Raw genomic sequence first — 13401 nt, 5'->3', positions numbered from 1 at the left:
TTAGTCTTCAAATCTAGTTTTAAATGTGAGTTTATTTCCCGACTCCTGGGTGTGGGGGCTCGTAGGTCAGGGTAGGGCCATAATAAGAGAAAGAGGTGATTCTCCAAGGGAGGGAGTAGGTGGGGAAAAGGGGAGGGAGAGGAGCACAGGGTGGGGAGCAGTGGGAAAAAAGTTTTTAAAAAAATGTGTCTGATTTGCCCAAGTAGGTTCCCAAACATTCTTGTTTCTGTACTAGTGACATGGTACACTTAATAGTTGAGCAAAATACACATCCGAGGGTTCTGTCTTGGAACTTAAACGGTCTAAGATCAAAGTATAGGATGGAAAAGATTTTTCAATATCTGAAGGATGCCCCACAACAATTCCTTATACTTCAAGAGACTCATCTAACGGATACTGAGATGAGGAACTTGTGTAAGACCAGAAATTGGGTCCAGGATGTACTTTGCACTACGCAACAACTAACAACAAAGGGGGTGGCTACATTAATCAAAAGAAACCCTGCTATCACTGTAGAAGGAAGTAAAGTAGACAAGATGGGGAGATAGGCCATAGCTAAAATAAAAGTGCCACTCTCATAAATTTACAGTGGCAGGATATTATGGTCCTAATCTAAACGATCCAGACCCCTTTAGAGGCCTGCTCTCTGAATTTTTACATTTTCCAGACCCTTTAATTTTGGCAGGAGATTTTAATGTGGTGTTGGACCCAGTTATGGATCGCTCATTAAAGAGCAGAGCAACACAAAACTAAGATTAGATCAACAATTAACAGTGCTTAAAGTCAGCTAGGATGGCTAGATGTGTGGTGAGATAAAATGGGAAATAGAAGAGGGTATACTTTCCATAATAAGAAATACGGACATAAATCCAGACTAGATCTCTTTTTAATCAGTTTTGATTTAAAAAACTGGGTGAAAGATGTAAAACACCTGGAGGAACATCTATCGGATCACTCAGCAGTAACCCTAGCTTTAAAAGTTCCAGCCAGACCACTGTCTAGGAGATGGACTTTAGATCGCGCCATCCTGCTAGAAGAGGAAGTGACAGAGAGATTAACTGGAGAGACGAGGGATTTCTTTTCAAACAACATTGATAGTGCTCCAATAGAAGCCGTGTGGGATTTATATAGACCCTTTCTGAGAAGCTGTATAACATCACTGAAGATTGCTTGACAAAAGAAATACAGAGCTGAGTTGGTGGAGATCGAACGTAACATCCATAAGTTAGAGCAAAGGCACAACACTCAAGGGAGCAATTTGCAGAGTGACAACATCTCTGCAGAGCTGCAAACTCTAAAATTAGAACTGGCGGCGGTGATTGACTCAAGGTTAAAAAGGAAATGGCAAGCGAGTAAGTTTGCTCACTTCGAATGTGGGGAAGGCTGTGGAAAGCTTCTAGCCTGGAAGACCAAACAGGACCTAGCAAGGGGAAGCATAAAGGAAATAAGATGTGAGCTTCGGGGAACATACTTGAGAGTCCTGCAGAGATTGAAGAGGCTTTTTAAAAGCATTTCAAAAAGGTGTACCAAGAAGATCAAAATGTCCGATAGGAAGAACTTAAGACCTGGCTTGACCAAGACGTCCCAAACAAACTCAACAAGGAAGAATCTTACAATCTAAACAGTCCAATAACAAGAAGTGAGACTAAAAAAGCTATAGCAGCAGGAAAATCTGGTAAAGCTGCGGGACCGGACAGGTTACCTGTGGAATTGTCCCAGTAATGGAGAAGCTAACTTCCCATATCTTTGAAGAGGGAGGAAATATGCTGGAATCGTGGAATGAAACCACAGTGGCTTTGATCCTCAAACCCTCAAAATCACCGAGCTCTTGTGATTCATATAGACCTATCTCTCTGCTTAATCTGGACTATAAAATCTATGCCAAGATTTTGGCAGAGAAGTTAAAAGGGGTGAAAGGTGGTCGGTTACATAAGGATCTGAAGGGCTTTATCCAAGGAGAGGAATTCCAGACCTCACTTACAACCTAATTGGGGCAATAGACCTAGCAACGCTTCATATTGTACCATTGGCTGTTTTCACTCTGAACGCTACAAAAGCGTTTGACCGAGTCAATTGGCCCTATTTAATGCAGATATCTGTATCTATAATCTGCCACAGCCAAAGTTTTAGTGAAAGGGAACATGTCTGCTCCTGTTAAGATTCAGAGGGGGACAAGGCAGGGGTGCACGTTATCACCTTTGTTGTTCAAATGGTACATCGAACCAGTTTGCTGGTAAGATCAGGCGTCATGCCGGAATATCTCCCTTCAAATATAAGAGTTGGGAAAAAAGGGGCTTTATAAGCTGACGAATTGATGGTGTACACGTCGGACTTAAATACGGCAATCCCAATAATATATAACTTGGCATCACAGTTCGGTCAGGTATCTGGGTATGAGATAAATGCGTCCAACACGGAATGTATGGCTTGGAATAAGGATACCCACACACATCTAATGAAAAAAGAAATTAGGTACCTGGGCATCATGATCACACAGAGTATTGAGAGAATCATGGATACAAATCTCCATAAAGTTAGCAAAGAGATATGCAACTACCGAGTTGGGCATACTTACCTATAAAAAATAATCGGTAGAGTTAACCTAATAAAAATGATGATCTTACCGAAACTTATCTTCCTATTTCAAAATATCCTAATAACCTTCAAAGAAGAGGGACTGAAAACACTACAGGCAAAAATAAACAGCTTTATATGGGCCCCAAAAAGTACACGGATTTTGTGGAAAAAACTACAGAGGAAAAAGAATAAGGGACTTAGTTTCCTATGCATGGATATTTCTAATGAGGGCAGGGAAAATGCTTCTGAACTAACCAGATAGCTCGGATATCACCTTGAGGTCTTCAGTTCAAAGGTTCAGCCATTGCATGCAAGCAGTAAATAGCTGGATGAGTGCAAATTGCCTCAAGTAATTTCTGGTAAGACTGAAAGTAAGCTGGTGGATGGCTGATGAGGGGTGATACCCTGAAAATGGATGTTTGTTTCCGGTCCAGGGAGGACCTAGCAGTTCAGGTTGGACTGTTTCCATGAGGAGCAGGATCAAGAATGATTTGCATATGGCTGGATTCAAACTGGGGTGGCTTAGTGAACAAATGAACAATGGATTAACTCAGATCACTTGACTGGGGGTGAGTGGTTGAAAAGTTTCAGCACCTTGTCCATCATCTTGTTGTGTTTGAACTGTACCTAAAGGGCAGGAGTAGACTAAAACCTGGTGCTGCTGGGAACTTGAGTTACCACATAATAAAAGCGCATTATCAATATCTACACCAATTGTACAGTGACAATCCAGGCTAACAACAAAAACATAACTAGGAACTTGAGTTACCACATAATAAAAGCGCATTATCAATATCTACACCAATTGTACATTGACAATCCAGGCCAACAACAGAAACAAAACAGACTGTGAGGGGATCTTCTCCAACCTCTTATTCACCAAAATGTTGCTCGAAACTTCGAATGAAGGTACTCTTTGTTCTTGCATGCCACAGGTAAAGAACGAAGACCGCAGACTAGTTAGGACCAAACAAATAGGATTTGTAAAGTGCTTATCACCCGTGAGGGTATCCAGGCACTGGGGAGTGGGTTGCTGCTGCGGAGGATATAAAGCCTACAAATCTTCCTCAATAAAGATACCACAGAATGGCAATTCAATCTCACCCATCCTCAGCAATATCACGGTAACCTCACTCAAGTTGGGGATGCCAGTCCACCCTCAAAGAAAAGCATCTACCAGTAGCATCTCTATGAACATGCCATTACACTTAATCTCTTTTCAGCCTCCATAGGATGCAGTCTTGCAAAAAGCCTGGTCTGATGACATAATACATCACTCATGACAACTCAGCCCCTCCTTTCATCAGGGAAAGGAACGTTTAATAAAAATTTGCATATAAAACCAACAATCTGCCTAAAACATAACCTTGACACATGAGGACAACTGGCTGTGAAGGCATGTGGTTTATTTAGTGTCACTCAGTTGAGGCTAATGATGATCTGATTACCATCCGAGCTATTCTGAGCCCTTCTGACTTTAAAGTCCTACAAAGCCACTCAAAAACAATGATTATCATCAATTTATTCTACAGAACGTATCTACAAACCAATACCTAAGTTATCATACACATTACTTGAGTGCCTGGTCACCTGGTGTGCAATTAGTCTGAAACCCTCCTTAATCACAGATGTGCTATGTGACCGTCCCAGGTTCTGTACCCAATCTCCCTGGAGGAAATGATTGATTTAGCCTTACAACTGCAGTCCATAACTCAGAAAATCCTTTTAGTAGGCTATATCAAGCTCTCTATTGGCCAACCCAACTCCAAGCCAGATTCAGACATCACTGCAGATTTGGTTTCAGCCAGTTACCAGTTGTTCCACACACTACAGGCAACACCATGGACTTGGCGTTCACTTTCAATATCAAAACTACAAGCCCCCCCCCATACAACCTCAGATATAGCCAGATAACTCATTGCTACCGGTCTCCTTTACTTTTTTTTTTTTACCATCTGTATTTAGTTTTATAGTAGCATCACACAGTCATATGACAAATGTACGGATCAGTGTTACACATTAATGCTTAGTGACAGCACCATGGTCCCTGTACATATATTGTGTTACATCCGGTCTAACAGGAGTGATTGGTTCAATAGACTAACAACTAGAACATAATTAACATTAAGCAATGACGGTTGCAGTTTCGATTAAAGGGAATTAAAGACAGGGCATCCGTCGACTTCGTGCATGTATTTTTCACGTATTCTCAACTCCCTTCTTAGAGACATTTTCATGGTCATGCAATATGGCAGCGCCCGTTGAAAATAACAAAGGGAGAGAGAGAGAGAGAGACGGGGTGGATTTGTTCTCCCTAGCCAGAATTTTATAAACAAATGGAATCCACAAGTGGGTGTGGGTGGTCCCTACAATGGTGGGGAGCACGTAGTGTTCTTTAAATACCCCTCACACACCAAAAGGACCCTTGGTGTCATGCTTCATCATTGGGGTCTTCGCACCCCTCTACAGGATGCGGCGTGCTGCTACCTACGTCTACGCGGGAGCACTTTTTGCAATGACTATGTGAGGTGTGTGTGAGGTTATTTGTAATAGTGAGTGAATGGTGGGGTTTGAAGTGATTTTAGTGATGGTTAAAAAGTACCTGGCTCGTGGGGTGGACTCAAAAAAAAATTTTAATGGGCCCCCGGGCTGGTACTTTTAAATGGGTGTATTTAGAGGTTCCTATGTAATGCAATGTACATCACCTCTTGTGTGCTTCAACATGTTTCGGAGTGGAACTCCTTTTTCAGGACGGGATGCACAAATCTCTACCTTACTCACGTTTTCCTACACATAGTCTGTACTTTACAAAAAGTGAACATTTGAATAAAGGCTAATATGTACCTAAAACAATTGTCAAGTAGGTTTCTGCGATTAGCGAACCTAGGAAAAAACACAAGGAAAGAAACAATAATATTTCATTCTTATAGCCATTCGCTATTTGTATTACTCCACGTCAGTGACCTAGGAAAAAATGTGGGCAGCATCTACTAGACAAATATTGTCATCCTAATAGTGAAGGTGAGCCCTGTAAAAAAGGGGACAAGACATACAAAACACAAAACATAAAACAGACGCTCTATTTGCTTTAACCTATGTGGCTCTGGTGACCTGGTACTGTGAGGAGGATAATAATGTTGTTTTAAATGCATACTTATTGTCATATGGCAGCGCCCCTCAGTGTCTCTGTGTGACACATCTCCCACCATTTTTGTGTTCTAGGTCGGGGCAGAGGAGGCAAGTGTCTCCCAAAGTGTGGTATCTTATGGCGACTGAGTAAATGTTTAATTCTCCCTCAGGGAAATCCTCCTGGAATGCCTGCACCTCATAAGCAATTTGTTCCAGTCGGCAGTTATGGAGGTCTTTCGCAGTCCTCGGGTCTCCTCTTGCCTTATCACTACCGATTCTGCCCTACCCCACTTAAGTGTCGCTGCGCACCAGTGTCTCAACTGAGTAGTGTGGTGGCTTTGCAGTGCATGGCGATCGACCTGCAAACTATGAGCAACGCTCAATCTATAAAATGGTTTGTGACGCTCCCTGCTTTCTTGTGCCTAAACAGTCCCAAGACTCCACTTGCCATGATGCAGAGGTCTGCACACCCTGTGATGCCAGTCAGTGCATCCATGACCTCGGACTACAAATCAGCTCCTACTGGGCAATTCCAGAACATATGTGCCATATCAGCATCTGGTTCCTGCCACTGGGGGCAGTTTGAGGCAGATCCAGATATTTTGTGTAACCTCGACGGGCTGAGCTAGACCCCGTGTAGGATGTTATGCTGGATGCACTGAATCTTTGTGTTGCGGGAAACTTTGAGCGGATGTGGCAGTACACTATCCCATTCCTTTGGAGTCAAGTCCCAGCTTACATTCTGCTGCCAGCACCTGCAAGTTGGCAGCAGGGAGTCTTGTAAAGTGTGTGACAAGGTTCGTGTGAGACAGATTATAAGTCGACTGCCTATGGTGTGTAAGGTGTGAACAAATGTGCGTTGATCCGGCTCCATGTCAAAAATCTGCCACAGTTGGCCCATCTCGGCCAGCAATCGATGACAGGCCAAGAAATAGCCCACCAGCAGTCAGTAGTCAGTCGGTAGATCAAAAAAAAGGGATGAACATGATATTTTTAGGTCTCGCTGAGCCAGCACATGCGCTGCTAGGAGAGACTTTAGTAGGTGAGTTTTTAAATGTGACTGGCTGGCCTGGCGCTTGCGTTCAAGCGAGCGTGCACGTGCGCAGCCGCCATCTGTTCACACGTCTTTCGCTTTGATCGCGATCACTTTTGCTTTCACGGCTGCGTGTCTGTTACTTTTACAGCCAATGCTTGTTCATTTAACATTTAATTGCAACCATATGGAGGCCACATTCAGGTGGTGGCCGGTTTTCTTTCCTTTCCTTAGGTAATATGCTTGTAATAAAAAAGTAAAATAAAATACGTTAACAATTGCAGTAACTTACCAAAGCTTTGCTAATGTTTGTTTGTAATTACTATCACTCGCTAGTTATTGGCACATTTTGCAATGCGATTTTAGGTAGTAGAAACGAAACGGGTGGGATATTGGTTTTAGTGTCTGTGCATCTGAGTCATACGTATTGCCATTTTTTCTGTGCTGTTGTTTATCTCTCCAAGTTGGAAGCAGAGCTGCTGGAAGTCTGTGTGTGAGGGCATGCAGGAGCACATATTAACCAACACCCATCTTGTGTAGGTCTCCTGATGTCAACCTTGATTTTTCACCCCTGCCCTCCATTCACTCAGAATGCAATCAGGACACCCGCATAATCACAACATGACTTTTGCCAAGAGCAAGTTGCTCAGCAACGCTGATGGAGTGAAGTTCCCTACTGGCTGGTGGACCTACTCCTCAAGCCACCTACTTAACCTCTCCTCCCGTGGAGTCCAGTCTAGACATCCAGGTAAAGGGTTGTGAGTCTATGGGTTTTCCGTTTTAGCCCATTTAGCTCAACCCATACTTTTCTCCCCCCTCCTAGCCATCCATGAATCTGCCCCACATAATAATTCCTTGGTGGTTAACAGCGCCTCCCATGGGATGGTTCTCAGTCAGCTCTGGGTAGGATCCATACCGTCACTCCACTGGATGCCATACAATAATCTCTTGCTAGTTAAACATTGCCTCCAATTGGACGGTGACTCATGGAGAGACTCTAGATAATACTCACTGTCGGCTTAAGAGTGCCTCCAAAGGGGATGGCCCTCTGTCACTCCTGGGTTGAGCCCATATTTTGTTTAACAGTGCATCTGGCAGGTTGGGCCTTTTGACACCATATATTCTAGAGGACTCTACCTACGTACATTGCCAAATATAATACTGTCCACCCTAACAATGGTAGGCACCTGATGCATGACTGCGCCTGTCTCACATATTCCACAATACCCCATGCACAGCAACATTCTACACACTGTGCTTTCACTGTGTTATCAAACTCATGCATCCAGCCCAATACGTTCTATATGTGCCAATCCACAAACAACCTTACAGCTACACACTCACCACATCCTGAACCTAATGCAAATTGGAGCCATTCGTTTCCTCTGCCCTTCGTTTCCTCTCCAGGGATATGAATTTCCATATAAATAATACAATCCGACCATCCAGAAAGCACTTTGGATCATGCAAGGGATAGAGCATTGCTGTATAAATAACTATACAATACAATAAACGTTGAGAAGTGGCTAGTCCAGGCTAAAACTAGCTGGTTGATCAATAGGCAACAAATACTGAAAATAAAGTGCATTTTAAAGTCAGAAAAAAAGCGAATAAAAACAAAAAAGTCAGCATAGTGGTAGGTAAAATTGGCTTATGAAAAGGAATGTAATGTCTTCTTCTGGCTTAGCATCTTCAGGTAGGGGATACATTTTAAAACAGGAGTTTATGGTAATTAATGCACTTCCTGAGTCAAGCTGTGCTAGTTTTATGTACTTTCCTCCTCGTTGCATGAGTTGGTCCCCTTGAACCCTGCATTGTTTCTCGAATAGTTTCTAGCCCTGCAGCTTTTGTTACTGGTCTCTGGCCTGTTTTGTGAGAACCTTAAAATGATTTATTAATCTAGCAGTCATCTTATTGTGTTTGAAGGTTTGGCACAGGTGAAGGCACATTACACTAGCTGCAGGGCCCCATTTGGTGGCCGACAGCCTTTCGTACCGGATTAGGCGTGGCACTTTCTTCACCTGGCTTATGTAGGTTCAACAAGTTTGAAATAAAGCCGCACCCTATTAAGGGTGTAGGCTCAGACTTAGCAAAGGAGAAGTTATTAACCATGTAGGGGAAAGCTTTGTAGTTTATTTAAGGATACATTAATTGGCTTGTCTTAGAACTTATCTGCAAGTAGGAAATACCCATGATTTTATAGTGGCTCTTAGAAAACGCTGGTAAAATACATTACATGTGGAGAAATATGAAAAGAAAAGTTGAATGTGCATTGGCACGATTTATGCTGGACAAGATTTAATTATGCACATATCCCATTCAGTTGAAAATCTTCAAGAGTAACTGTTGGGTACTAGGAGTAGTAGCGTAAATGCTTGTCGATTTCCAGAAATACTGCGCTGGATGTTTGTGTACTCTCAAAAAGTCTAAAATCTACCTCAAGTGTAAAATCAATTGTGCAAGATTAGATTTTGGACTTGTTTTGTGAAGCTTTGTGAATCAGGACGGAACGTTATATTTTTTGAGGGATAAGGTCCACTTTTTCTGAAATGCGTTCAGCTGAGAGAGCAGGGACCCCAAATGCCAAACGAAAAGCAGATGTATTATGCAATGCTCCCATTACCACTATGCTTGAATAAAATGTCCTTGCACGGACGTAATCTCACTTAATTTGAAGTTACGCTTGAAATGCGTAGTTCCTGTAATGCTGCTAATATGCTATTACACCATGTTGTATAATTATACACCGTTTGTGTGGTAAATAAAAGTTAAACTTTTTTTTAAATGTTGTGATATGAAAGATTTTTATTGTGACCAGAACCAATTCATCACAACCCACAAAGCGAACATACAAATGCTGTAACATTTCTGACAATATGACATGGTTTATCAGGCAAGAGGAGGGTAGAGCTGAGGTGCAGATGTTTGCATTATGTTGACACTGCTCTGAAAACAAATGCAGATGTTAAATACACCTTTATTGTCCAGAGCAATGAGAACCTACTTGAGGTTTGGTTCATTGGACACAGCACCACATGCATACTCCCTACTTGATTGCAATAGGATGTGTTAAAGCAGTGTGTTTTTGATAGGTAGATTGGGGGATAGGATGCAAGTTGGTCTTTAAAGATTTTCCCCTTAGACACTCCCCCACGTTTTGTTTTTTGTGTTAAAGCAGGGCCAGGATACCTGAAAAGCTGGAAAACAAGCATTGGCATAGCCAATAGGTCTCGCCCTTTAGGACTTTAAGTGTTTAGTTATCCAGCACAATATCCTTGGTGCAACAACATCAAGTGTTGCATGGCTACACCCTTATAAGATCCCAAAGGCTTGGCTATGCCAATGCTTGTTTAACAAAGCGCCCAGGGTTCCCACTCCGTCTGTCCCCCATGTCGTCAGCCCTTCCCTCCCTCCCAGGTCTCTGAAAGGTCTGATGGAGCTGATATGGATCTCGGGGGAGGATTGTGACATTGTTGGCTTCAGGCGCAGACTTCTGTGGAAAGGGTCATATGCTACGTCCAGCAGATTGTTAGCCTCCCAGGGTTCCCTTCACGTGGTAGAAAGGCCTCACGCATCACCCGCGGTGCACGTTCTGCAGAGCGCTGCCCCAGTTCATCTGACAGCCGCCCCACCCCACTAGCCAGAGCGCAGGCCACTGCAGTTGTGCTGCCAGATAATAATTGTCAAAATGAGGGGCTCTGAGGCCCCTCTTCTCAACTGGTAGTTGCAACTTGTGAAGAACAGCTCAGCACCTGCCCCTATTCCAGAGGAAGCCCCCCAGCATGGTGTTTAGGGCGCAAATGTGCTTCAGGGTATGCCCGCTGGAAGGCTTTGGAAGAAATATAGCAGGCATGGAATCATCACCATTTTAGACAGTGATACTCTGCCCTGCACAGTAAGTAGGATTGTGCTTTCAGAGCGCCATTTGGGGGCAGAGAGTGGCAATGGCCCTAGTAAGATTGCCATCTATGAGGTCATGTGTGGTGTGGTAGATATTGATGGCTAAGTACTGGAAGGTGTGTGGCTTGGAGACAAGGAGGTGCATGTCCACCATTAATTGCTGCGGTGGACACTCTGGGCGAATCGGGAACAGGCAGGTCTTCGACCTGTTCACTCCCAGGCCTGAGGTGATCCTGAACTCCGAAAAGAAGTCAGAGATCTTGGGCTTGAATAATTCGGATGTATATTAGTACGTTGTCAGTGTATAGGGAGACAGTGTGTGTCACCCCCTCTAATGGCATTCCCCAAGGCTGACCTTGCTGTCTGAGCCTCTGTGCCACGGCTCAATTGCCAAAGTACCCCTGGCGTGTTCTCCTGCTCACCAGAAATGGGACCAAAATAGACTGCCTAATCTTCACCTGGGCTGTGGGCTCTGTGTAGAAGAGTGTGATAAGTCTCTTTAGCCTGGCATCTACGCCCATGGACGTTAAGATTGAGAACATGTATCCCCAGTCAACAGTGTTGAGAATGCTTTCTCCAAGTCTACCACCATGCATGTTGCGTAAGGCCATTGGGTAGGAGCCAACTCCATCACTCTGTGGAGTTTGCGGATATAAAGTGTGGTTGATCTGTCCGGAATTAAACCATTTTGTTCCAAATGGACCAGGTGGGGGAGGCTTTCCAGCTGTCGTGCTGCACTGATTTTGCTTAGTATTTTGTAATTCGTCCCGAGCATTGAAGGGGGGGGGCAGATATGACATCATCTTCAGGGGGTCTCTTCTGGGCTTAGGGAGAGACATGAACAGCGCCCCGCCGAACTTCGGCGGGAGCGGACCTTTTGTTACCACAGCCTGATGTAATTCGAACAACTTAGGAGCTAAAAGGCCTTCCTAGGTCTATGAAAACTCGACTGACAATCTGTCCACCCCGGATGGCTCACTGGATTTCTTGCTCTGTGATAGGTGTGTTGAGCTCTTCCTTGTCAGTTGGTTCAACAATAGGCAATTTTACCCTACTAATGAACTCTCAGATTTAGGCTTGGTTGTCTACCAGGGAGAGCATAGACGGTTTGGTAGAAGGTTGTGAATGCTGCGGGTATGTCTGTCTGGTGATCAGGCGGGTCGGGTCTCTCTTATCATGGTATCTTTACGCATGTATTTTTACATGATAGCCCATGTAGTCTACGCATCGCAGCTGCTCAGTCAGACATGGCGCTCCTTCGCTTTATCTAGTGCCGGTCTTTCAGTAGGAACTGTATGTGCCACGACTTCTAAGGCTCTAGGGATGCCTCTATCAGAACCAGGTCCCAGTGAAGGTCAGCCACAGCTCCTTTCACTGCGTGTATGCAATGGACTCAGAGCATCACCTTCATTGCTTCCCATTCCATTGATCGTGAAGTTGCTGTGCCATAGTTTCCGTCAGGTAATTGGACAGAGCTACATGGGTCATGTCCCTGAATACTTGATCTTCCAACAAGGTGGCCATAGCCGCTTTGTAGGGACCGGTGGGCACAGCGCTCCACATTCGAGGTGTAAATAAGGTGGGTTATGATCTGATAATGTCTTCCCTAAATATTAGGCATTCATGGCTTGCAGCGGAGTGGCAGGATGACAAAGTATGCGATTTAGGAGCACAGGAAGGTCATGTGGTGGTAATAGGAATATCCTCTGGCATCTGGGTTAAAGGTGTGCCAGCTATTTAATAGGGACAAGTGTGTGAGCCATTGGAAAAGACCTACGTCAGCAGCCTCTACAGGAAAGGTCGGCAGAGGAGGATGTGAGCGATCTTGATGCGGATCTAAGACACAAATTAATTCTCCTCCAATAATCCAGGGGATGTATGCCCATCTAATAAGGATAACAGAGGCACACAAGGAAAGACTGCTGTGCTACATTTGGCGTGTAAAGGCTCCCCATCAAGAGAGACCTGCCATCAAGTTGTCTTTCCACTAGGACACAGCACCCCTCAGGGTCAATTTCTGTGGCTATGCTCCTGAAAGGCAGCGCTGACCTAACCACTATAAGGTCCTCCCAGCAAAATTCGAGTATGTAGTACTATAGCATTGAGTGCGCCAGCGTTTTTGTAGGCATGTTTCCACCACTTTAGATAAGTGGGATTCCTGGCAGTCTGAGCATCTGACATGCTAAATTGTACTTTGTCAACCGTATGACTGCTCCCAAGTCTACTTGAAGCAGGCATTACAAGAAGAGTTGTGAAGAATATTTAAAGTCTTGTATTACTCTACTAAAAAGGCAAGCATGCCGGACAATTCTGTGCTAGTATATAAAACAAGGGAACCCGTAAAGGTAGCGGAGGACCTCGGGTAATTGGAATTTTAAAGCTAACAAAGGTTCTAAGCTTTTGTGGATATCAAGCTAAATAATAAGCACAGGCTTCGAATAAGAACTGTGTGTCTTTTTCTCCAGTGTCCAGCCGGACAAGGAGATGTTTATTTCAAAGGATTAGTGAGTATATACAGAATTAAGAAGTGGAGCAAGCCACAGATGACTGGGCACAAGCCTGTACCGAGTCAAGGAGAAAAACAATACAAAGGGAGAAAGAATAACAGGCAAACAGATTGGAGAGAAACGGTGGCTTACAGTACATTCAAATCTTACTTAAGCTCAAACCAACAGTAACTGCCACACATGTTACAAAAATAAGGGGAAGCAGTACTGTACAAACAGTCGACGTAACGTTTCGATCCCTGTCTCCAAAATTAA

The 13401-nt window shown here is 43.9% G+C and overlaps 1 protein-coding gene across 1 annotated transcript in view; it reads right to left on the bottom strand.

The window, feature by feature from the left end:
• CRYBG3 (crystallin beta-gamma domain containing 3) overlaps nucleotides 1–13401 on the bottom strand; it is a 1541789-nt gene that overhangs the window by 745109 nt on the left and 783279 nt on the right. The gene's annotated exons all lie outside the window — the stretch shown is intronic.

This window comes from Lissotriton helveticus, chromosome 8 (genome assembly GCF_964261635.1).
Source record: "Lissotriton helveticus chromosome 8, aLisHel1.1, whole genome shotgun sequence".
NCBI lineage: Eukaryota > Metazoa > Chordata > Amphibia > Caudata > Salamandridae > Lissotriton > Lissotriton helveticus.
This window is presented reverse-complemented; position numbering and strand designations above follow the sequence as displayed.